This window comes from Corvus kubaryi, unplaced genomic scaffold, assembly GCF_017639235.1.
Source record: "Corvus kubaryi isolate FWS band 111438036 unplaced genomic scaffold, C.kubaryi_AGA036_p1.0 66, whole genome shotgun sequence".
Lineage (NCBI taxonomy): Eukaryota > Metazoa > Chordata > Aves > Passeriformes > Corvidae > Corvus > Corvus kubaryi.
The window spans coordinates 23,175,971-23,201,250 of NW_024582054.1; the positions used below are offsets into that span (position 1 = coordinate 23,175,971).

The 25,280-nt window shown below is 39.0% G+C and overlaps 1 long non-coding RNA gene across 2 annotated transcripts in view; it reads left to right on the forward strand.

Annotated features, from left to right (window-relative positions):
- Positions 1-1,619: 1,619 nt before the first annotated feature.
- Positions 1,620-25,280, forward strand: part of LOC121674032 — a 29,766-nt gene continuing 6,105 nt past the window's right edge. For both annotated transcript variants that reach the window (XR_006019412.1, XR_006019413.1), the window contains exons 1-3: positions 1,620-1,769; positions 9,884-9,970; positions 20,244-20,304. This is a non-coding gene — a long non-coding RNA (uncharacterized LOC121674032). The remainder of the gene's footprint in view (positions 1,770-9,883; positions 9,971-20,243; positions 20,305-25,280) is intronic.

The following is a 25,280-nucleotide window of genomic DNA, read 5'->3' on the forward strand; positions in this document are numbered from 1 at the left end:
AGCCTTCGGCTGCATGCAGATTGTCTTGTGTCACCTGCTTCGCTGATGAGCAAATACTGGCTCTGGCCATGGCAAGGAAAACCTTCTTTTGCATTCGGAACTGACTCCCTAAATTGTGTCCTTGTTTTCCAAGTCTATTCATGAACCATAGGCGTGTTTGTCAAGAATGTCCACTTTTACAGAATTTTCTATCTTAAGCACAAATGTATGCTGAAAATTATGATGTGGCCTGTTTTCAGAAGAACAGTGGGAAAACAGGGCCTGATTTTTCAATGGTTGCCCCCCTGTTAACTTAAGCTAGGAGGAGGGATGTCTTTTGTAGTTAAGCCACTGGAGCAAGACTTCAGTAACCTGAGACTGGAATTGGAATGTTTCATTCTACCTACCCTTCACCCCTCATGTCAGCTTTCAATGTAAGCTCTTTATGATCATTTCTTATGGTTTTGTTGCCTGATTCAATGGGGTCTGGTCTCCATGAAGACTTTTTTACTACAGACAGCACCACCAGGGCACACCTTGACAGTAACAAAATCAGGGAAAGAAAATAAAGGCTGGATCTTCCCTTGCATGTTTGATCAGTGCTGGTAATGGGTCTCCTCCTCTTGCATGAAGTCAATCAGGTGCAAACCTTTTCTTTGGCTGGAAGAAGATGAGTGTTTTTAGCTTTCTTCCCCAACCTCAGGTACCACCATCCATCTGCCCAGTACCCACCCAGAGCCACCTCCCCACCCACAACACTCCTTGATTTGGGTGCTCTTTTCACTCAGTGCTGCGCAGCCACAACACATGTGCTGCTGCGCAGCAAAGCCATGTGGCAGATATATAAAAGTATGTATGTTTCTGAATGCTGGAAGAGAGCCCTAATTCTGTTGGCAGCGAAGTTGACTCTCCTTCTTTCCTCGGAGCGGGGCCCGCTGCATTCCTCGGTCCCACAGACATAAACCCTCCCTGGATTTCTCCCAGGGTGGCGGCAGGCTGCCAGCCTGCAACTTCACCCTCAGCACTTGCTCCAGGAGGGGCAACGCCTCTGTCTCGATGCTCAGGGAGCCTGAACTCCCTGCTCCAGGCTTATCTCACTCTCTCCAATCTGGCTTCGGTCTACCAAGAGCCCCTGTCCTGGTTCTTGGTTTAATCTTAGCTGGTGAGGAAAGGTTCCATCCCAGGAGGGAGGCAGAGCACAGGGAGATTGCCAGACCCAAATGTTCCACAGTTGCAAAGATGGTTTCTAAATACTGAACTTTAAAAATAATTTGGCTTGCATGTGGAGTGGTGAGAAAGGGGAGATCTTTCTATTTGCCTGCTGGGATTTGGAGTCTATAGTTTTCTGGGGACACATTTCCAAGTTTTTATAACCAACTATAGGGGCTAGAAAACACTCTCATGTTAAATGAAAGCTGAAATTCTCCCTAGTCCTACACACTGACGATCTGGAGCTTTAACCCTGACTAAATCACAACAACATCTTTAGAATCAGCCCATGCAAGATGTCTCTCACCAAAGAAAGAAAAATCCATACAGAAAGAGTTGTTAAGGAGTCCTGAGCAAGTGCAGCTGTTAAGGGAGCAGTCACTAAGATACAACCAGGAAGGAGGAGAGGCATCTTCTGTGATGTGAAGGAAGTTCATGCAGCCAAAGGTGAGGAGATAGGGTCACCATGGTCTATTCCCAAGACCACCCTAGTGCTCCAGCAGTGTATTGATTTGTGGATCTCTGCAAAGCACACAGACCAGGTCAGAGATGTCCCTACAATTCTTTTTCCTCCCTTGAAGGTATGGATTTTTTCTTCTCTCACCTACTTTTTTCTCTATTTCGCTTTCACTTTTCCTGTGTTTCAAGGCAGGAGGCTGTTAGTGTTATTTTAATTATTCTCCTTTTGTTTTAAATAGGGCTTAATTTTTAAATCATTTGTGAGTTTGCCTACAGTGATAAAATGCTTTTTGATTTGCTTCCAAAAAGAAATATTTGCTAAAAAAAAACCCCAAAAAATGGAAGTGCTTCATCCTTTCCAAATGCAATGCTTCACTTTTTTTTTTTCCCTCATTTTTTTTTTAATAAGAGCACTTCATTTTGGAAGTGAATAGGGTGCTCTGGGAACGGGCACTGCAGACCAATTTAGATTTCCTAGATTGCTTCAATAATCTGAAGAGTACTCCAGTAATTTTTAACTATTCTCCACCACATGTCTTCAAACCCATTCATTTTTTAACTGAAGTGACTATACTTAGGACAAACTCTGCTGTTCATTTGAAATTGTTGTATTCTGCGTATCCATAGACTTCAAATTCCAATATAGAAACTTAATACAATATTTTGCTGTAAGATTGTTACCACTTAATGCCATAACATTATTAGTCAACATTTTTTATGCACTGCTCCTTGTCTGAAGCAGGGCCGTGTCACCACAGCCAGTTGGCTGCAGGAGACTAACCCATAATTAGGCAAGACAATCTTTACATTTTGGATTTTTTCATCCCAGGCTTTCTTCTGCATTCAGCCTTGAGATTCAGTTTGTTTTATGGCTTTTTAATCCAAAGATCAAAATGTTTTTGCAGATAGTTAAAACACCACCTTTATGGCACACATATTTTCAGTTTGGGTAGGGAGTGAAATGCATCAGTAAGGATCTCACAGAGCATCATCAGTGGCAGAGGCAGGAAATAGTAAAACATGAGCAATTTTAATCCTTTTCTTCCTTCCTGTTGCACACACTCTACTTGTGTCATATAGGGTACACCCCTTCCTGGCACTTTTACTACTGTATCTAGACTGTTAGTTGTTGCTGTTCTTCAGGAAGTAGTTATATTTCAAACACCACCCAGAAGAGAAAGTTCATGAGCTGTCTGTTGAGGATTTCATGCCCTAATTCCTCCCACCTTTACCTTGCATATAAAAAGTAGTTATTCTTAGTTCATATTTCTATAAAAGCATGTCTGCATTTCTAAGAAATACAAGCATATTGTTCCAGGGAGGCTCTATGCTGCCTTAACTAATTAAAGCTTAACTGTGGGGCAGTGCTTATACATTGCAGTCCACCAAATGTCTTATTCTATCACAATTGAGCATTAAAATGGTTGGAAGGTGGCACAGTTTACATTGATCTGCTGCTGGCATGTTTTTTTGCTAAATGAGTGCCCATCTTTCACACAAGGTATTAAGAGGGCACAAAGGATGCATGAACATGCCCTGGACTGTGACCTCTGTGGCAGTCCCGTGGTGCTCCTGGGGAAACAGCTGCCCTAAGGCTGGTTTTGCAGTGTCTTTATCCTTGCAGGGAGTAGTTTGGTGATGCATTAGCAAGAATGTTCTGGAGACACTATAGCTAAAACCATGTTATATTGTCTTGCCAGTTTTAAATGAAGGGGGTCAACACTATGTATATATAGCCTTAGAGGCCAAAGCTTGTGGTATGAATTGAGGACTTTTGAGATTGCTCATGATCCTAATGACAAACTAGACTTGAGATTTAGACTCCAGAATATGTCCCAAGTAATTTTGAACCTATTTTGCCATTTTATTCAGCTGAATTTTGCAGTTTTCAACTGCTACTGAGAATTTCAATGAAAAAATAGGCTATCGGAGTATGAATAATTGACAGACAGAGAAAAATATTGTAAACATAAAAATGCTGTTACCATTTAATAATTACTAATGCAGTCTGAGTAGGAAACTCATGCTTTCTTTTCAGGAATTTTGTAGACATAGATTTGTTCTGTACTAGGTATTTTCTGTTCTTATCTTACAAGACTTTTTTTCTAAATTTAATGTTTCAAGGAAAGAAAGAGCTCTAGAGGAAAGATAGATTGAGAAAACAGAACTTGAACTTCTGTGGTATCAGGATTTCAGCTGCATACTTCCTCTGCCTGGCTGTCCCTCCTTGCTGGGAAGACTGTGCTGTTGTCAGTGTAGCACTTCTTGAATGAAATACTAACTTGGTCTTGTCCACTTACAAAACCGAAAGATCTCCCAGCTTAAAGAGTGGTGTCTTAATCAATTTCTGACTGGGAGATTGCATTCTCCTTACTTACATTCCCTGAAATTTCAATTGGATGCAATCTTTTTCTTCACTTAGAGCCATCCTTTTTTTATGTGTTAAGTGCTTGCTCTGTTTCAACTCTGATGGAGCTGATTTTCAAGAATAGAAATTTCATCATCTACACAGACCTTTGTGCTCTTTTGAAAAAAAATCTCATATCTATTAAAGATACGCTCTCACTTGTTTACTACAACATAGTGACATTAATAAGAGAGAGACAGAACAATGATTTCACATAGTTCAATTAATCTCGAAGAAGAAATCAAATGAGTTATAGTTGCTCAGTCAATTCTTCATATAAATATTAAGATAATATAACTGTTAAATTATATTTCCTATACTTCTTCTTCTAAGATTGAAGACATAAATTCAGAAAACAAACCACAGTATTTTCCCTGTATGATTAGCTTTGCAGGACTCGATCTTCTTTTAATTTGGCTTTTTTTTTTTTTTTTTTTTCTTTTAGTACTGTACCTTAAATGAAGCAACTTTATAGGTCAGAGTTTCCTTCTGAAAGTTGTATGTGGAGGCAGCATTTGCTAACATAATGCTGTATTATAATTCATCCTTGCACCTGTCCAGTTAGCCATAGATCCATCCAAGCATACGATATAGTGTAGGAGGATTCCATTCTGCAAGATTAAATCTTCAGTTAAATGAACCTAAAGTGGCTTAGGGAGTGTATGGCAAGATACTTCATTGAGAATAAGCTGAAGAGAAGAGAGTGAGGAGGGGATGAGCATGTCTACAACCTAGACACACCTCTATGTATTTCATACTGATTTCCTTGTTATTTCTAAGTCATAGGTATATTTTTAACTTAATATATAAAATAGGAATAACCTCTGTCTATGCCGTAGAAGTACATGAGTCTATATCTCAAATGCAAAACAAGAGTCAGTCCTTCCTGCTAGACACATTCATGTCCCCTGAAGTATCAGTAGACTCAGAATTATTAGGGGTCAGGTAGCAACTTCAATACAAATAAACAGAGGACACTGTCTTCCAATTTCTCAAAAATAGGTAGAAAGATAGAGAAACTACAGGAAATTAATCAACATTAACCCCCCAAATGATGCCTCATTTTTAAATGTCTGCTCTATCTTTAACTGTCTCTCTCCAGTTACAGGGTATTGGAACTAAATGAGAAAAACCTGATGGAGTCTGTGCAGACTTTGAGATGTCTTCCATAGGGGGATAGTTTAAATGATACGGGTTCCAACATGGATTTCCTCATTGTCTCCATCTTTGAAAATACTCCAGACCTGACTGGAAAAGGTCCTAAGCAACCTGCTCCAGTTGGCTCTGCTTGGACCATGGGGTTGGACTGGTTGATCTCCAGAGGTCCTTATCAGACTCAACTCTCCTGAGATTTGGTGACCATCAGTGGTGAGAATGATGGAACTAAGGGATAAAATGGAAAGCCTTTCCTAGCTTTCATTTTGTTTTCATTTTGACAGGGTCTGTTACAGTTTGCACCAAGGTTTCCCAGTCAGACTCAATCAGAAGTTCTGGGAGAAAAGAGATGATCATATCTGAGTGAATCTAGTCAGAAATGGTCCCATAAAGAGGAGGGGACATATGAGGTGGGAGGGGGAAGAGAAAAAGTGCCAGAAAGATAGGAAGAGGGACACAAAGCGGAACTAAAGCTCAGTTTGGGGGAAGGGACCTGGTTGCTGGGTGGTGTTACACATGGCTGGTTTTCTCAAGCAAGGATTGCTACAGAAAATTTGGGAATCACTGGTCCACGATACACAGGCTTTGTTGGCTGAGTTGTACCAGAGGAAAAATACACATTGGCAAAAGGAGTCTTTTTTCTTCAACTACCTTTTTGAGTGGCATAAGCCATGCCAGCAAAGGGATTCTTACATCTATACAGAGGGTGTTGCTCGCATATCTATATCAATTAAGGGTGTGATTTTTTTCATGCTTGTGACTGAAACAGCTTTGTCAACAACACTTTATAATTTAGACCTGGCTTGAGAGCTGTCCTGGCTCTCAAGCAACTGCAGAATGTTGCGAATTTTAGAGTGAACTCATATATTGTTGGCAAAGAAATAAAAGGACACAAATGCAGCAGAGTAATTTTGAATAGATTTTTTTATTGTTATTCACAGCACACAGAGAACTTTTTTGTTTGGAAAGGTGGTGACTGAAGAAGCAAAAATAGCAGCTGTGCAGCTTCATGGCAGGACATCCACTGAAATATAGGCTTTCTTCGTAATCAAAAGCCGAAAGGTTTCTGTTATGACCATATCCTAGCTAGAATGGGCTTGTGATATAGCTGGACTGTCAGGCACTTCCATTGGAAGCTAAGTTTACACTGGTACAAAAAGCTGATAAACTGATACAACTTTCTGAACAAGATAAGTATAGAGCAGAAGTACTCCTTTGTAGGTAAAATGGCATATACGTCAGGGGAGTTGCAGCCATAGCAGTACTGGTTAGGAGAGGGAAGTGTGGTTTGCTTGCTCTTTGTCTTCTTCACAATCTTAATCAACTGCCAGGCTGGTGTATGTCTCTGTGTAATTTATTCCACCCTGAAAAAAACCCAGCTGTTTTTGTGCAAGTCTTGTCATTTATTCTTACCAGACATCCCTGTATTTTGGTCAGAGCAATAGCTTTGGCATGGCCAAAGTGATAACTCCAAGTACAGTGACATAACAGTGTTTAAAGGCTTGATTTCCCCAGAGGACAATCCTAAAATCCTACTGATATGGAGAAGAAAAACCTTCCTCCCTCCCTTCTTCTCATGCTGGCTCTGGAACTTGTTTGATGCCCCAGCAAGCTGCTTCAGCTTACTATACAGACAGCAAATGAATGCAGCAAATACCAATGCAGCATTTTCTGCCAGTTTAGTGAAATAAATTGGTTAGCTTAGAGATCAGGTGAACACTCAAGTGTCTTTGCAGAGCAAGAAGCAGCAGTGTATAGCTGAGAGCAGAAGAAAATATTGGGAAAATTCTTTTTTTTTTTTTTTTCTCAATATTAGACTGATTTAACTGTCTTGCCAAACTCCTTAATGCTGGCAAGGTCACAAAATGATTAACCAGTTCAAGAATGTCCATCCACACAGAAGTATGCATTTGTTTAGCTGATTCTGAATATCAGAGCTCAAAGGCTTGTCTGCACTTGAAAGTATTTCTCAGTGTGGCTTGACTGGCACTCTCCCATTCCTCTGAAGAGATGCAGTTTATGAGAGTCACTTGCTGAGGCAGCTCAAACCCAGTTCCAGGAAAAGGCCTTCCTTTTGATATCAGCATTACCGAGTCTGCCTTAGGCTCCTTGTTGCCACTGCCATTTTGATCAGAAAAGGCATTTTTTTTGGGCTTGTAATCAACAGAAATGCTTATCATACTGGTGAAACAGTGAAATGGAGACCAAGTTAAAAGCAGTGTACTTGGAGTTTTGCTGGATAAGAAAATAACCATTTCCTTGATCAGACAGGGAGTTGTCTTTGAGATGGGGTGCTTAGCATTTAGCAGCAGACTGGTTACTTGCAGCAACTGATGCAAGTTATTTTGTTTTTGAAAAGCTATTAGCATTTTTTTTTTTTTTTGTAAACTGATAGACCAATCTTCAGATCAGTGGATACGTTGGGATTTTTTTTAATTGCATGCATTACTTCACTGCCACCTTGTATGTTATATATGCAAAATCAAACCACCCTAAATTTTAATTTATGAAAAAAATGTGTTTGGCTAGAAGTCCAAATGGGGGTGAAAGAAACCTGAACAAAAAACACTTTGGAGAGTAAATGCTGGAAGGTTATTTCTTTTGTGAGTCACAAAAAGGTCTTTAGTAGGAAATATTCAGAGAGCTGCCTCATGGGAGGGTAATATTTGTGAATGTTGAAAATTGCACATAAAAGCCGTGTGAGGAGATGCTGAGGTCACTTGGTCTGTTCAGCCTGGACAAAATGGAGACTGAGGGGAGACCTCAGCAGTCTACAGCTTTGTCATAAGATGAAGAAGAGGGGCAGGTACTGATCTCTTCTCTGTAGTGACCAGTGACAGGACCTGAGGGAATGGCCTGAAGTTGTGTCAGGGGAGGTTTAGGGTGGATTTCAGGAAAAGGTTCTTCACCCAGGGGGTGGTTGGGCACTGGAACAGGCTCCCAGGGCAGTGGTCACAGCACCAAGCCTGACAGAGCTCAAGAAGTGTTTGGACAATACTCAGGCACACAGGGTGACTCTTGGGGATGGTGCTGTGCAGGGCCAGGAGCTGGAATCGATGATCCTTGTGGGTGTTTTCAAACTCAGGGTGTTCTGTGATTCTATGATTCCATGATTCACTGCACATCAGCAAATTTCTCCCTAACAATACAGTCCATTGCTCATTATTAGTTGCTATGTAATATTCATGCATCTAAAATCATCCAGCACAGGAGAGTTTGATCAATTTCTCTGTAACAGCAGTGACTAAATTTAGTGGATATTGTGCCTGTTATGGAGCAGAGGTTGGGATATTTCTTATCTTTACCTGAGGGGCTCTTTTAACAGTCATAAATACCATGTGCTTAGAGAATAGGAGTGACTAGTGAAAAGCTGAAGCAAACAACCCACAAGCTGAAATGGTTGGATGAACTATTCAACAAACACCTATGAAAAATAAAAGCAAAATCCATTTTCAAATTATTTGTTAATCAAAATAACCTGAATCCTTAACTGGTGTAATTTGTAGCTAACAGTTTGTAAAGCTGTAATGGGCAAAAAACACTTGAAAGGAATGAAATACCATGGCTGATTTTAATTGGCTTTTTTTTTTTTTTTTTACTATTAATGCATCCAGAAATATTAATTTGGTTCTCATTATGAGTGAATTAACTTAAAAAATATTAGGCAGTGAAACTATATATATACAGACATAAATATATATACGTATGTGTATATATATATATGTATGTAAAAAATATGTATGTGTGTGTATATATATATATGAACTTCTATTTGTTGTTTAGATACTTCCAAACCTAATGGCCCCACTAGCTGGTGCAGCAGAGTTTTATGGTACCCAGGCACTTAGAGCACCTCCCAAAGTTCCTCAGAGATAATTTATGATCACACTTCCCAAAGCCCTTTTTCCCTATCAGAGCTGGCAGATTGTCACTGATTCATAAACCAGGGCAAAACCACCCTCTGCCTGTACCTACAGCTGTGTGCATCCCAAAACAGCAGTTCCCAGGCTATAGTCAACCCGCAGGAGTTTTGCACAAGTGTGTAGCAAGAAGTCTGCAGAGAGTAGCTGAAGATTATCAACTTACTACATCTGGATGGTTACTCTGAAGGCTAGAAAGTTGAGTTCACAAGTTTGGGAAACACTAGGTAGAGACCTATTTCTCAGCTTTCCTGAAATTTGAAGAGTGCTATCGCAACCATCCAGTATGTGTATGCGTTTAAATGCTTGCATTATGAGTCTTAGAGATATACTAAAGGAGACAAAAAAATGCCCTTAATAATATCGACTGTAGGTGCCATTTAAGCAAATATTTACGTGGTTGTCTGGCAGATGAGATCTTTAGAAGTATAATTACCTGCTGGCTGTGAAAGCATAACTTTTATTGAGGTTGGGATGTTAGAATCAGAACACGCTCATTCAAGGTTTATTGAATAGTATGTGAATCACTGTATTCCATTCTTTAAGATTTGCCCTGAACCACTATTGAAGTAATAACCAAAATGGAGTAAGCCTCATTGTAAGCTGAAATTGTTTTATTTTGCACAGTCTCTTCAGTTTCATTTAAACTATGTTTGCCTGTTTGGTGTAAACCCCCACTGTCTTTCTAAGAGGAGGATGAGAATTGCAGATAAGAATATGCACACCTTTTTTTTTTTTTTTTTAACCTTCTTAGGGCTGCTGTGAAATTACAGTCGCAATATAAAGATGACAAGAAGTTCAAGACAAGATAAAGGACCCCTGTGAGATTGGACACTGAGAGGTGCACCAGACTTCCTCCTTTTGCTTGGCACTTCTCTTTTTATTCTTTGATTAAAGTCTTTTTCCTTTACTTACATCCTCCATTAAGATGTCTCAGTGTCATTTAGGGTGTTAATTGAGAGGAGGTTTAAGCTCATCAAGGCGATTATAAGTGATAGTTAAAAATTTCTATATATGGCCTATGCTGGAATCAGCACAGTAGGATGCCATTTTTCTTTTATCTAACTGACATTGGTAATAATAGATGAAATTATTACTAAATCGCAGCTGCAGAGATGATATCATGATTTTTTTGTGTAATCTTTGATGAAAAATTAATTTTTGAGAGGGATAATTTAAAATGATTTAAATAGTATTATACTGAAGTCCTTACTGGTAATTAACACCAATCTTGTCAGAAGTGAATCCACTTTTGCAGCTGTTTCTAAAGATACCTACAGTATTTGTAACTTTTCTGGGAGTGAAATTATAGTGTTTGGACTTTATTTTTACTGCATAAGGACCATTAAGAGAAAAGGATGTTAATAGAGAAGGCTTTGTTCCCCAGCAGGGCCAAAGTCTATTTCACATTTTCAGTGTTTCTCTATGTATGTATTTAATTAGCTATGCTCAGCATGTAAGCAGAGTTCAGTGTATGCAAAGTAGACTTTACATGGTATTTATATGTATGTATTCGCATGCCAGTGTACACACAGATATGTATATCTTTATGGGTTAGCTATATAAGTATACACAACTTTATTTGCGAGGGTTTTAATTGGTTGAACAGATGGCTGATCAGAAATGCTTCTTCATCTTCATCAGTGACTCGTCTTTCTTTCTTTGCATCGACTTTCATCACAGTGGCAAAAAAGTGCTCTAACGAGAAACAGCTGAAAATAGATTTTTCTTTGGTACTTTCATCATGCTTTAAATGACAGAAGTGGATTTTTTTGTCCTATATATAAAGACCTGCAGGAGAAGGTTAAAAAAGGAAATATAGTGAAATCTAAATAGAAAAATTTGAATGAGAATATGGGAGAGCCTCAGATTATTCCTCTTATCTTCATATTTTACTTTCTTCTTTTTTAAAGTACATGCTGATTTTTGACAAGATATATAGTCGTGGTTATTCACGCTAGCTACAGTACCTGCCAATCAGTTTTTCTTTTCCTCGAGTTTGGTGCAGAAAGGGGGAGGGAGGGACAGGAGTTGAAAGATGACACAATGGCTTAGAGGACTGTTACTTTAGGTATTCATTAAAAAAGGAGTTACATGGCCAGCTTCTGCTGTTTCTGCAATTTTATTATATTCAAATCAAAGTCTGACTTCTGTAGGCTTTATAAAGGAAACAATGTGCCTTATAAACAGAGTGCAGGGTTCGTGTAGGAGTGGTTCACTTACAAGCAGATTCATGGCTTGAGCTGATGTATAGATATGTGAATAATCTATCCCATTTTTAATTTGAAAGAATAAGTTACTTGCTTTTTTTTTTTTTTTTGTCGGTGTTGAAGTCTTTTGCAAACAGCTGCTTTTATTCTCTGAATTCCTGTGGATATATCACTGTTGTATCCACTTTGCAAATTGGTAAACTGAGGAATGCCTTGACTGAGGAATCTGAGAAAATCGTACAGCTAGCTGAGAGTCAAAAGCAGAAGTAGAACTTGGGGATTCTGCTCTCCTCTCCTTTTTCTCCAGAAGCAGACCAAAACCCCTGGAAAAGTATGGTTTACAAAGGAAAAATTACTCTTTGCATATTTAGCCCTGTTTGAACTGAATATGAAAGAAATACTCTGTGGTTTCAGTGTAATAACCTGACTTTTTTTTCTTAGTAGAGCCTAGTTTTCATAGGCTTTCTCCTCATAAATGGAATCAGCAATATGCCCTTGTGCCCAGTGCAGCTGTAGAAGGACCACAGTCCTTGCCAAGTGTATGGGGGGGGGGGGGGCCCAGAGGAACAAAGAAGTGGTGAAGCTTGAGGCTGCAAGCAGAGGCATTTCATCAAAAAGGGAGTAGCAATAGAGGAAGACTTAACATTCTTCAGTCCTGCTGGGATGGGTCAGTCTGATGCAGACACTTTAGAAAGGAAAGGGAAAAATATGTAAACAAGAAATTTCTGGAAGTTAAAGATGTATAGGGTGCGGTAAGTACCTCACAAGAATGATATATGGCAACTTCTAAATTCTATTATTAAAAGACTTCCTGAGGGGGAGATTGAAACTAGAATTCAAGGATAAGTATACGTGAACACCATCTGGCTCTTTAGTTTCAGTTCTTTAGACTGGGACAGTCTGGAGATAGAGAAGACATTATTAGGACTATCTCCTCACAGCTTTGATGCAGCTGCTCATGTGCTTGAAACAGCAGTCAAAAGTTGTCCTGGAATTTTCTTTTTCTCCCAGAACAATTACTGCAATATAAGGATGATGTTTGTGGGCTGGAAGGAGAAAGAAAAGATTCTGGGAATAAGAACAGCAGCTTCAGATTTTTTGAGCCCTTCTTTTCAGATTGTGACCCCTTGTTTGCAGGCTTTGAAACCCTGATAGAAATGGTGTGGGTTTGGGAGGAGGTAATCTTGGCTCAGGAGGTCTGGCAGATGGTGTTGGCAAATGGCACTGCAGGCTCCTGCAGTGTGGTGCAACACTCTGGAGGTGGGTAGGGGAGCAACGAGGTTGTGGGAAGCAGCTGGTGGCAAATACACTCAAGATGGCTCCAGTGAGCAACCCCAAACAGCCTGGTAGGGTGGAGAAAGAGCAGAGTAAAGCTCAGAGCAAATGAACCAGCACTGTGGTTGTGTCCCTCTTCAGGAGGATGTGTCTGAGGTGAAGGTTAGCAGCTGACAGAAATGTGGGTAATGCAATGCTGTCCTTCTCACCCTTACCCTTTGTGGAAAGGTTTTTCTTAACACAAGCATAAGGTCCTAAAACCCAGAAAGGCTGACCTTAAAAAATATCTATCTTCATGACTGGAGGAACTCAGTTCCCTTTTACAGTGGTGTAAGTCTACAGGCTTTCCAGTGGAGACTGTGACACATCCTTATGAACCAAGGTACTTGGGAAGTAGTCAGATGACTGAGCTGCTTTTCTTCTCTCCCCCTCTCTCTTTTTCCCTCTTTTAATATTAAAGATGATGAAAATAACCCAAGAAATTAATATCAACCTCTTCTGTCTCAAAAGAGATTAGTAGCATGGAGGAGGCAGTTCTTTCTAGTCTATTGATGCTGACAGACTTCAGTGAAAGAAATTTTTAGGTGGTACTTGGGGATAAAGCAATAGCATAAAACTAAAACAGTCAAGAAGCGTATGCTTGCATTCTGACTTGTTCAAAGCACTAAGGGAGGTAAGCAGAAGGGATCTGCAGCATTTATACATCAGGTAGCACCAGCTCGGAGCTAGACTATTATGGGTGTGAGTTTATGCAAAACACAGCCTTGCCCATGCATCTTCATCCAGAGGTGTAGTATTTTTTAGAACTGTGGACCTTTATCTGCAAAGCCTTAAAAACATGATTAACTTGGTTTTATATATATATTGCAAAAAGATTTTCTGCAACAGTGAAAACAAGCAACAAGGATGACACTAGTCTCCTAGTGCATTTCTCTAAGGCTCATGATATCTCTGGTTATTTACCTTGCCTCCCTATCTCATCGTTATTGTCTTTCACTCCATAAGTGCATCATCTTAAGAAGTGGCTATGAAGCAAGTGGCTATTAGGTATTCAGGCCAGACATGGGGAAGGCAGACAAAAAAACACTCTTGGTTGGCTGAATAGGACATCCTTGTTGCAGTCCTTGAACTGGAGTCCATGCCAAACATTCTGTGCTGTTGCTTCCAAGATGGGCAGATGGGGGTCTTATCAAATAAGACAAGATTCTCCTTCCTTGCCAGTGTCTAAGCATGCTGCCTCCATACCTATTCCAGGTGTTGATGTACGGGAGCAAGGTGACTCTCTTGCACATCACGCATAACATGCTCGGTTAAACAGAATTGAATATGAATTGTCACATCTTTTGCTGTTGGAAATCAGTGCCATGATTCTTCAGTCCATTTATAATTAGAAAGAAGGGCTATTGGTTAAAAAAGTCTTTAAAACTGAACTTCTTGAGATCATGTCTCCATATTAGGAGGGTTTGGGGTGGAGGGGGGTTTAAAGGGTGATTTAAACATAAAGAAAAAGTGAATGTGAGTATAGATAATATTTTTGATATTTTATTAAATGTAAGAAGGTTTGATAATTGTGGGTTGGGTTCCCCCCCCCCCCCTTTTTGTTCCTTCTCTTTCCTGTTATATATCTTACTCCATTTACTATGATCTATGCCTGAATCACTGGTGAAATTATGATATCATAACAGTCAAAAAGATAAAGGGAGGAATGAATCAAGGAAAGCAAAGGAGTTTTAGTGGTAATTCATGTTACATTTTGTATTTTTCTTTTGTTAACACTACTGAGATGTACTGCAGTATAGTATCATAAGCTTTTGGAGAGGGTAAGTTTAAAATCTTTCTTCTTTCCCCATCCTCTTCAGCCATGCTATGTATTTTTAAATCACTAATCACTTCAGTGATTAAATACAGGAAAACCAAACTGAAATTTAAAAATATCTCAAAAAAAAAAAAATCCCTCAAACCTCACTCAAGTAACAAGAATAAAATAAACATTTTGGCCTTCTTCATTCATCATGAAGTATATGCTTTATAAAACTAACTCCTGGTAAATTATTTGTGGGTCACCTTTAAAGAAGTTCCTGAGGTAGTAATGCATCCCCTGAAATGAAAAGACACATAGATTTTCTGTTGTTTATAAGAGACATGCTTATGCTTTAAAAATACTTTTGCAGTGGGTTTAAAGAATTATAAAGATGTTTATGTATTTTTGGAGCTACAGCACGTTCCAGTGATCTGAGCTGCAGACACACAAAAGTGCAAAAACAACCTTGAAAATGCTTTGGCAGACTTCACATGTTAATCACTGCAGAATGGCTTCAAAATTAATGAACAGAGAGCAATTGTTTCTGTATAAGTGCCTCACTCAGAGATGTAAGTGAAATAGAAATTTAGTGTAGTAGTTTTCAAGACAATGATTAATATTTACATTTATCAGCTGAAAAGCCCCAAAACGTTATAAAAAGGTAACTTTTACAAAGTAGAGTACTTGTTTCCCTGCTAATAGGCAGCACTTAGCCATCTAAAGTCAGTCTCTTTCTCTCTCCCCTTCCTTACCAGAACAATTGTAACGCTGATGGTAATGCCAAATTGGTGTATGTTTTTCTTCTTGTTATGCCATTAAGATGAATCATTTGCAGTTAGACTATATTGCTTCCTCCTTTTAAAATGTATTTTGTTGTTTCACAGTTGTACTCTACTTTTTAACATACATTTACTTTATTTGTATATTTTTTAACTTCAGACATAGTGTTAAAAATCTTAATTATTCTAAGCTGTTCAAGAAGAGAATTTAAATGCATCACAGGATAGGTAGATGTATCTGAACACTCTGCCAACTACAGTCCAAAATATTGTTCTTCATTGTTCCCTTCTACATATTCAAGAGATATTTGATCAAAATGTATAACAAACATGAAAACATATGAAAGCTTTGAATTTTCAATGAGGAAAAGAAAATATAGAAAAATAGTATGATATTGTACTATGCTTAGGGGCACTGGTTAGGGTACTTATGCTGGAGAAAATAGCAAAATGCAGAGAGTCTGACTAGTTTCTTGGAATCTTATGTTTAATATTTCTTCAGTATGGAAATCATGCAAAATTACTTGAAAATGGCTGTCAAGTGTTTGATCATAGCAGTATAGAATCCCCAAGAAGAAAAGGAAAGAAATCCCAGAAAAGTTTTGAAAAGGTTTGAATATCAAGTAACAGACTGGGCTGCTGTCTTCATACTTCTGGTGCGTTTTTAACTAGGCTACCTTGTGTTCTTTTCTTTCCTTTCCAAACCCAGTATTTAAAAGTCCCATATGGCAATAGATATTGCTGGAATAGAATGCATACTGTTCTGGAATCAATTTTATCTGAATTAACTTTCTGTATTTTAGAATGCAGATGAAATATTTTGCCTTCTCTACATTTTCTTTTGACCTGGTCCTTGTCCCCTCTCCATTCTCTTGCCTGCATCCCTCTAAATGGATGTTTATGTAATATACAGAACTTTCTCTTTAATCCTGTACAGATGTAGAAGGGGTGGGGTTGTTCTGCCCAGTGGCATATATGCTTAGACGACAGACAAAGGAGGATTGAAGGTGACATATTCTGTGTGATAACACCAGACCAGGCACATTAGGTAGGTGCTCTTCATTAATGGGACAAGGATGGGAAAGAATGTGAATAGAAAAAGCAGAATCTTGCTTGGAACTTGTTGATGCCAGAAGCATTATTTAACTTTTGAAGAATGCAGTTAATGTTTAAAGTTAATTTTCCCTTGTGATCTGAACTGATGACTCTGCCTTTTACTCACAGACCCTTATCATAGGAGTCGACTCATGCTCAAGGTCAAGGAAAAAATCTGAAAAGGGATACTGTTAGGGAATAATCCAAAAATGTGCTTGTTTTACTTCATATCCTGCTTAGCAGAGACCCCACTAGTCATGACTGACAGCTCTTTTCAACCATTAGAGATTTTGTGTCAATAGGTCAATAGATTTAATATCCTGGGGATATCCCCTTCAGATTGCTGATCAGCACCTTACAACAGCCAAAGGCCTGACCTCGGACCATTTTCAGATTTAAACTGAACCAACTGGATGTCAAACTAGGACTTTGGGAGACTAATCAGAACAGGGTGCATAGTCTGGTAGTACAGCCATGATCTGAACTGGGCAGACATTGAGTTCACCTTCTGCAATAAGACTACAGAGAAAATAAATCATATATTCTTGAACTGTTCTTTGCTGAGCAAAGGTGTTTGCAAATCTAGGCTAATATCTAAAATTGTGCCAAAGCTATGTACATTTGGAAAGCGGATTGTGGGAAACTACTTATTTGTTTCTTAATGTATTTTTAATAGTGGTTTTGATTGATATGGAACATATGCCATGTGAATACTCTCTCCTTGTACCTGGTGTCACACAGAAAGTAAATGCAATAATATTAGTGACTAATGAATCATAGAAGTCTGAAATTTCCTTCCTATCCAAAGTTATTTCAAAATATTTAAAAGGTGATAATAATTTCCAGTTTTGTTGAGAAATCTTTAGTCTAGCCAGACTTTAACTGGAATCAACACACAAGTACAGACCTCTGTCAGATTCTCTTTAGTATGATTTTTTTTTTGTTTGTTTGGGGTTGCTTTTAGGTTTGGTTTGCTTTGCTTTTGTCTTTTTTCATCCAAGGTGAGATTTGTCTTTCTAGCTTATTGTAAGCCAGCTGATGGTGATTTTGAGATTGCATTTCCACAAGTTTTAGGAAAATAAATGGAAAAGTAGAGAGGGGTTACCCACATCAGTTCCCTGCTGAGAAAGATGCATTTCTGTAGGCTAAAGTACATTATTAGTCAACTGAGAGTACACATGGATTGAGACATTACCAATGTCCCAGCTACAGTAAAGGCTTCAGACTCAGGTGGAACTCCATTAGATATAGATAATACAGTCATGAGTCAGGAAGCCATAGGCTTCATGAGTTGTATATCACATTGTTTCCTTTCCTGAGTCCAAAGGAAGGTCTTGTGCAGGGTTGCCACAAGCTCACGGGTGTGTCACTAACAGCTTGAGGCGAATTGGAGCTGTTAGAATGAGTAGCACTGTCATAGGAGGATGTTTTTTTTCCTGCTCCCAATGGATCTCCAGAGCTTCCATACACTAATTAATGATGGAGGCTGCTGTTGTGGGAAAATAATATAAAGGCCCAGATTTTGTGCTGCAGGCAAGGAGCAAGGAGTGCTAATTGGGAGGGAGGTGTGAGCAAAGATGCCACCTTGCACTGACTGATCATTAGCCAGCTTTTGTCCTTGCCATGAGTTAGAGCAATCTGAGGGTGACTGTAAATTATGTGGACTGATAGTGGCACCATAGAGCCATTATGTTGGCTGGGCCATACTGGTGTGTCGCATATACTTGCCAAAGTCTAAATTTTATCTGCTAGGGAGCAGAAGTGGAGAACATCACACTTGGGTTTTGAGAAAGGGCTAAGGACTAGTTTTGACAGGTGGGAGGAAACATTAGGTGAAAACCTAAGCCCTTTATTGGGATTTCTGCATTAACTTAAGTCTTTAAATGTTCAGATGCTTAGAAACTAAGGACTCCTTGCAGAAAGAATTGAATGGAAAAGACTCTCTCTCTGAATATATATTAGTGCTTCAACTTCTGCTACTACCAGTGGAACAGGTAGTCCATCTCCAGAACATCCCATGCAATCCATTAGGCTGCAGCTCCAGAGCAAAATCATACTTCTCAGATGATCAGTGGTAGAAAATCTCTTCTGAGTATCTACAGTGTCCTTTTGACAAGCTCCTTTATGCCCTAGTCTTCTTCCCCTTCAGCTTTCTCACAGGGGTGGCAGGATTTGACCAATATATATGAGGATTTGACCAGTATGTATGACCAATATATGTAGGTCAAAGATAACATGAAGAGGTAAAAGGCAAAAAAGGAAGAAAAAAACCCCAAAGGCCAGTCAAAGATCCGGAGTTCTCACTTTGAGTAGGATTTATGAGATCTAACAGAAATGCGAGCTGTCCTGTCAGTTTTGCATTTGATTTTTTCCCGATCATATTCTACTGCAGAGTCAGTGCAGAGACAGAGTTGTTACTGTTCCTGCACGTTATGGTACTTTGGCACTAGGCCACTCCATGCATACATGCCAAGATGCTTTTATAAAACCATTAAAAAAAGTACTAATTAGATATTTAGAGGACTGAAAATCCTGAAGATTAAAATACCAGTAAAGTAGTTATGACCACAAGTGTGTTTTACATAAGTAAGCTCATAAAGGGTTTTCTTCACTGGTGAAAGCAAAAATTATGAACCCCATGTTTCTTTCATAGTAGAACAGGTTAGACTGTTAAATGCTTTTTATGTGTGCTACTATTCCATTTTTTTCATTTATTATCCTGCAGTCATATTTAAAGGCCCCACCATCATACTTGTTACTGCAGACACAAAAATACAATCTCTACCTTAAATTGCTTGCAATCTCTTAACCTTTCAGTTTAAAAACATGTTGCAAGACACATTTTAAGGAAGCAGATAAATACTGTCAAAGATGTTGCAGAGAATGAATGTGGGCATGATCTGAAAAGTTTTATTTAAAATTGTTTGTTTTCCTGGAGGTTTCCATATACTGCAAACTTCAAAGTTCACTAGGCTTCGTAGCTGAGCAAAAGAACATGTCCAAGGTGAGGAAGCCTACTGTGTCATAAATGGCTTGGCAAAGATAAAGATGGAAGAAACATTCAAAGAGGAGCTAGGGGTCAATAAATGAAAGGAATGGGGAGCAATTTAAAAACAAAGAGAGGACAGCTGCTTATACTTTCTCACAAAATTTTGACTGAGTGCTAGAGAATATTGTGGGCACCAATAGGAAAAATAGCTTCAAAAAAGATTAGACAAAGTCATGTAGGTCGAGATGAAGTTACTGTGTCCTCTTTTTAGGATTATCAGACAAGTTGACCTGATGTAACAGCCTAAAAGGAATCTGTAAATTGCCAAATGGAAGCAGGGAGAGAAATTTAGGGAGCAACCATTCTGTTACATTTCATCCCTAAACATCTGATACCATCAATAGTCAAAGGCAGGATACACAGGCCTTTTGTCTGGTCCAGTTTAGTAGCTCTTAAACAAAAGATAAATGCAAGATGCTGATCTCAAGTATTGTTGTGGCCGATAGCCTGTGTAAATAGTGGCAATAAGGTTTGGTCCTTTTGTGCACTCTGGATGCATTTTAGAGACTCTAGTCCAAAGCTGAGGAGTGGTCTGAGAATAGAAGTGCTAACCTTTCACTGCAGCTATGAGGCGCAGCGAACAGTCCTGCCACATGACATGAGGACATAGTCATGGATCTGTGCCATCCATCCTCCCTTCCCATTTAAATATTTTCTATATCCCCACCTGCCTTCTCTGGTTCAGAGTAAATGTGGCTTCCTTCTGAAACATGACAGTGAATCCAGGGAGCTGGACAAAGCATTTCCTTGCAGCAACATTTGGCCACAGTCTGTATTAGACCAGTCTTACCCCTTTGTGTAGAATTAACGGGTCCAACAGGTCCTAGATTGGTAGTAGATCATCTCTCGGCTTTTTTGGACTGTATTTATTGTATGTTATCAACCAGCTTGTGCTTTGGTTTCAGAAGGTGATGAAAAGAAGGGCTGTTTTTCCAGCTGAGCGCAGAGCACAGCAAAGAAAGAATGGTGAGTATATTTCTGTTATGTGTCCCGATTTGCCTCTGCACTGTTTGATATTCTGACCCCACTGTTCTGTTTCCAAAACAGCTTGAGAGTCCCCTAAACAGCTGCAGAAGGTGTCATCACTGTGGGGAAAAAAAAAAGTATAATGTACATCTCAATAACCCAAATCCAGGGCATAATTTTTGTCTGGGCTGTGGTGATTCAGCTTTGCTGTATTTGCACTTCAAGTGCAAATACACTAGCAAGTGCACAGGGACACACACAGACACACATACAGGCACAGAAATGGCAGGGGGAAAGGAAGGAAAATTACATAATTCTGAGTGTAACAGAAAACAAAACAATGGGGTTGTGATATTTTACCTAGAGTGGTGTCTGATTCAGAGACTCTTTGCCTTAAATGATGTTTATCATCAATGTTATCCTGTATGGATATCTCTCTATTTTTGTTCCCTGGATTTTGTAATCCTCTTTCAGTTGGATACCTTGTTTTCTGTAGCTGCAGGGTATAATATAATAAAAGTGGTATGCATACATCTGTAAGTTGCACTTAAGCTGATATGTGCACTGTGTGTACATATACATAATATTTTTAGATAATATATAAATGTGATACATATAGCCATATATATATATATGCATACAGAAATTAATACTTTGATGTATTTAGCATCTTCAACTAATTATACCTTGCAGTCTCATGTTAATTCCCATTTGAAACATTTGGCACTATTCCTCCTAATTCATTTATATTAATGAGGGGAGGATCCTCTGAGCAATAATCAGTTAAAAATCATGACTAGCTTTGTTAATAAATACCAGATTGGTACATGATACTGTATTGGCTTGTCCTTAATTAGGAAGCACTGGAAGGAGTACCAAGAGGGAAATACTCATAAATTTTTCTTTTAAAGTCTAACTGCTCTCTTTCTGGTATTAGCATCTTTGAAACAGAGAGAAAAATGATAGCTTTGAAATTTTAATTTTTCTGCACTTAAAACAGGAAATATGTATTATATTTAATTAAGATATACATTTGATATTGAAGTTTTTCCAGCCAGGTCCGTGTAAGCAAAGTAAAATCAAGAAAAACATCAGCAACATTGCTAAGTATAAGGTAATTGAAATACTTAATTTAAATATTAGAAAACTGGAAGTTTTATGAAGCATTTGGGAAGGCTGGATGGCTCAGGGAACTAGTAATGAACTAGTGAAATCTTCATTTTTAGGTGATTGATTGCAATTGCATCTAGGAAAGGCTAGAAAGTCATTCCTGTCAGCCCATGTGCAGCAGTGGCTGTGCTATCAAAGCCAGGTCTTACCCTCAGCTGGGACTCCAGGAGTGAATGGGCATGTTAGTGAGGACAGGCATGCAATATCTGTGGAGTCTGGCTTTTCTGGAATGGTAATGGGTGAGTTTCTCATCTAGTCAATGAATTTTTCCTGAGTTTTTAATCTCAGAGTCCTTTAAAGTGGAAACTTTTTCTGGCATCACTTACAGTGATTTTTTTCCCCTCATATCTTCTGAATACTTAACATCACTGTAGGCTTGCCAAGGTGCAGTCCACTGGTGCTTGTTTATGCCAAATACTTCCAGCATATGTATGCTTATTTTATCAGTAGTCAGTATTATGAGTTATTAATACAGGAAAAGCTTAATTAGCGATGCTTATTTGAGATCTACTGAACAACAGAATGGCAAGGACTGACAGTCCTGTTCTATGCAGCGGTGGAAACTGAAGTCATCACTTCTTATCAGAATCTTTTACATATGCTAGTACTTTGAAGCCCGACAGGACTGTGCTGCTCTGAACTGCAGCAGCACTGACTCTGCTCCTGCCAGGACAGTGCTGCTGGAGAGAATATGGCAATATAAGCCTATTATTTGTGGGTCAGATGGGCTTGAATGTGACCTTACAGGGAACTGTGCTAATACTGGTTATACACTCGTTTGATCTGAAACTCTTTTCCAGTCCACCTGTTGCATACCCTTGCAGCTCTCCTTTCCTTCACCCACTTGTTCAGGTCTATACTTCCAGAAGACAAGCCCCTGCACTCTGACATTAATGGGGTGGGGGCAGTGGGAGGGTTCGTTCTGGGCAGGTATTTGGTACAGTGTTTACTCTGGCTAAGCACTTCTGATCTGGAAGGCAACACATCATCCTGTAGTAGAGGTGTCAGTTTGTGAAGTTGTGCCTCCTTTTTCCCTTCCAGCATTCATTTTTCCAGTCTGTTTATCTTGGAAACAACTTGGGACAAACATTGGTTCTTACAGCATATTCACACAGCTTCTGGCACAGTGAACTGGCGCTCCCTTTGGACCTCAAAGAATTGCTGAACAACAAAAAGTCCTGACATGGCAATAAGAGGAGAAAAACCTTGAGGGCAGTGTGTGGAGGGGGGCACCATGGGAGGCACAGCACCTTCCTGAGTGAGAAGAATGACCTCCAATGGCAAGTCCATTGAGAGGAGCAGGATGGGGACAATGTCTTCTGGGGTAGCTGTACTTAACTGGGATGGACCAAGCTCTTGGTCAGTGGCATGGGATGGCAGGCCCTGGGCACTGTGGGAATGCGTGGAGGGCAGTGATGAGAAGGCAGAATATATACAGGGAAAGTAGAGCTGTTTTGAGAAACTGGTTGTCGGATATTTAACTGCATCAAAGTTTCTCCAAATACTTCTTAGCCCCCACTACACCTTCTCATGTTATGTCTTTTCTGTTGTCTTTACTCACCCTCTATTTTCCTTTTAAGGACTTCCTATCTCTTGAATCAATAGTTTGGAAAGGCTGCTCTGTTTAGGATCAGAGAGGCCTGAGGAAATTTTTGTTGAAAGCAAAAAAACCTTTTTATAGGACTGGGTTTTGTCTCCTGATCTGACCAAGTCTGATGTCCTGCTTGTCTCTTTTTCTGGGGCTGAGACACAACTTCAGTTTTCTTTTGGGTTAGGAAGAAAGACTGGGAGAGAAGTGCCAAGGGATGAGGGCAAATAAGGATTTTTGGAGCTGGATAGTGCAGGGTAGTTGCTCCTCTGAGCACTTCCCAGCCTAAATATCTACCTGTATAATCAGTAGTGTTTATGACTAAAGAAATCAACTTCAATATAGTCCCAATTTCAAACTCTTTTTAGCAATCCTGAGCAGAAAGTCTTATTGTTTGTCAAAAAAGTGTGAGAACAAAAACAAACAACCCGGGAAATTAATTAACTTTGACTGTCTTTTAATTGCTCAAACAAATGATAAAATATTTCTAAAATAATCAAATCAAAACTGTTTTAAAAAATCACTTGACAGGATCCTTTTAAATTTACCAGTGACAGAATGATTGCAAATGTATATAAAACAGCTGCTTTCAGATGCAGGTAAGCTCCTATTGAAAAGAGATAAAATCCTAACTGTTTATGCCTGCGTTTGATGATAGTGCAGTTGAGTATTGTGTTATTTTATAATGTATTCAAGCACCTGTTTAGAGAAGGTATATTCCACTATGGTCCAAAATTAAAACAACCCCATTACTTGTCGGGGTTTCATTCATAATTCTTGTATCATGCTCTGATTAGAGTATACATTGAACCTCAGATGAGCATTACCTAAGGCACATCCAGTTAAATGCACTGTATAAACTAGGCACAAACCACAAAGCTACCTTTAACTTGCACAAAACAGCAAGTGGAAATTGATTAAAATATGCATTCTACTAATATAACGGCTGGTCTCAGTATAAAAATTAATTAATGCTAATAGTACACAATCAAAACTGCTTTTAGAAATCTTCTTAGAACATTAACTAAAATGTTCATCTTTTTAATGCATTTGACTGAACCTCTGAGACTAAAAGCTTTGCTTCCTCCATGCAAATGTGAAAAAAAATCACAGCCTGAATTTTCAAGTGGTTATTTTATAGCAACCTCCCCCAGCCATTTGCTTTTGGATTTCTTGTTAACCTGAGCCTGGTCCCAGGCCATGTGTGAGGTTGTACTATTAGCTACTACAGATTAAGGTGGCAGCCCTGGGAATCGAGGCCAATAACATATGCAGATTGAGCCACAGAGCAGAGAAGCAGATAACTAAATGAAAAAAGGGGAAAGGGTATTGTGTTCAAAGAGGCAGCACAGCAATATTCTAGGCTTTCAGCTCACAGATATTCTGAGCATAAGGAGTGAATACTTGTCAAAAAAAGAACCCCAAAACCAAAACAGTCAGCCTCCAGGGCACTCTCTTCCTCTTGGTTTGTTTGGTCGGTTTTTACATTTGGGCAAGATATTTCACTTCATTGGGATGAATATTCCTCAGCTGGTTTAATTTCCAAAATATAAAAATTTAGAAAGTCAGTTCTGTGGGCACAGCAAGGGTCTAATCCTCTGGCTCTCACAGGATCTTGTGCTGTGAGAGGTGCTTCGGTGTGGCCTCAGACTCTGAGCCTCCAAATCAGGAATTCCCTTTGGATAGTGTCAAATCTGTCTATATCATTGGTGCATATCTCCAAGAAAAAGCCTTTAATATAAGTTATGAATTATTTACTAATAGAAGTGGGTTTGATACATCTTTTTTATACATATATAAATAGATACATATACACACACACACACTGGCACACCCATAGGCATAACTACATTTATGTATGTAAACTTCTCTTTATTCACAGGTAATGAGTTGTTAACTTTCTTCTGTTTGTCTCCTCTCCTTCCTATTCCATCTGACTTTGCTCTATATTTTTCAGTTTCCCAAAATCCTCCTCAAACCTTTCTGAATTTTTGGTCTGCTTTTTCCTCATTTCCCCAGATACCTCTGCATCTTTCTATAGGTGCCTAAAACAAAAAATGTCTGGCCTTAAAAGATATGCTACCGAAACCTAAAGAAACAGCAACAGTTTATGCTGTAATATGTATTTGTCTGGGCCTTATCTGCCAAGAGCATCAATGAGAGTTCTCAAAATCTGAAACCTTGACATACATGGTTTTTCACAGTTGTAGCACCCATC